Below are 1,489 nucleotides of genomic sequence, written 5' to 3'. Positions count from 1 at the left end.
GGGCGAAATTAAAATTGCTAATGAAGTTTCAGGCACACATTGTCATTGACAACATCTTATCAGGAAACAGGGTTTGAGAGCAGACAACCTGTCTGACTAAAATTTATTAGACAGGAATTTCTTCATCCTAATAAGCCTGGGAGCGCTACAGGAGACTGGGGTTTATTTCATCCCTTTGGCTTCGACCACAAAAGGCGGTCGCCTTAAGGGGGCCATCTATAGACCCACCCTCAGGGTGCATTCTCTTTCTCAGGGATGTTCCTTGCTGAGAAAAAGAATTCAGAATATTTCTCCTATTTGCATTTGAAAGAAGAGAAATATGGCTCTATTCCATCTGGCTCACCGGCAGTCAGTTCAAGGTTACCTCCCGTGTTCTCCAAACATCGCTGTTACCCTGTTCTCTTTTCCAAGATGCCCAGATTTCATATTGTTCAAACACACATGCTCTACAATTTGTGCAGTTAACACAATCATCACGGGGTCCTGAGGCAACATATATCCTCCTCAGTTTACAAAGAAGATGATGGGATTAAGAGAGTAAAGACAAGACAGGCATAGGAAATCACAAGGGTATTGATTGGGGAAGTGATAAGTGTCCATGAAATCTTCACAATTTATGTTCACAGATTGCAGTAAAGACAGGTGTAAGAAATTATAAAAGTATTAATTTGGGGAACTAATAAATCTCCATGAAATCTTCACAATTTCTGTTCTTCTGTGGCAGCTTCAGCTGCTCCCTTCGTTCGGGGTCCCTGACTTCCTGCTCAGTCGGTAGAGCATGAGACTGTTAATCTCAAGGTCGTGGGTTCGAGCCCCACATTGGGCGACAGATATTGGGAGAACCCGCTCCTGATGGTTAACTGATGATTAATGTGATTTATGACACCATAAATCAACTCCTGGAATAAATCCTTGAGAAACTGTTGCACACATATATATGTATAAGGAGAAATTATAGTAATGTTCATCATAGCCTGATTTTTCTTAGCAACACCTGAAAACAACCAATATGTTTTCTGAATGGAGAGCAATTAACTATGTGTTTAAATATTTGTAAACCACTAGATGAACTTGTCACATTTGTTGAAACAGATGATACTGTGCTACAGTGCATTCTATTCACACATTTATTCTAATATAAGACATTACTATTCGGTTTACACAGTTTAAGGAAATAACAGAATCATCACATATTGTGCATTTTTTTAATGTATGTAAAACTCACAAAAAAAGTTCAATATTTTGCTCACAGTAGTGAAAAATATTCATACATTTGTTTGTTCTTTATAGATAAGAGAAATAAGACTTACATAAGTTATCAAGAACAGAAATGTTTGAATGGCAAGTTTAGAACAACATTTTAAACCTCTGGAAAAAGAGTAGCATTCATCTGAGAATTCTGAACGTTCTAAAGTACAAACTTCTCAAAATAATTAATAGAAAATATAATTATTTTCTAGAAAACCAGATGTTGTGTTTGCTCTGAAAT

General features: G+C 37.0%; 1 non-coding gene across 1 annotated transcript; it reads left to right on the top strand.

The window, feature by feature from the left end:
* Nucleotides 1-748: 748 nt before the first annotated feature.
* On the top strand, nucleotides 749-829 carry TRNAN-GUU (transfer RNA asparagine (anticodon GUU)). The gene has a single exon. It is a non-coding gene; the product is annotated as a tRNA-Asn (tRNA).
* The last annotated feature ends 660 nt before the right edge of the window (nucleotides 830-1,489 follow it).

This window comes from Macaca fascicularis, chromosome 7, assembly GCF_037993035.2.
Source record: "Macaca fascicularis isolate 582-1 chromosome 7, T2T-MFA8v1.1".
NCBI lineage: Eukaryota > Metazoa > Chordata > Mammalia > Primates > Cercopithecidae > Macaca > Macaca fascicularis.
Note: the sequence above shows the minus strand (reverse complement) of the source record. Positions and strands in the feature narration are given on the sequence as shown.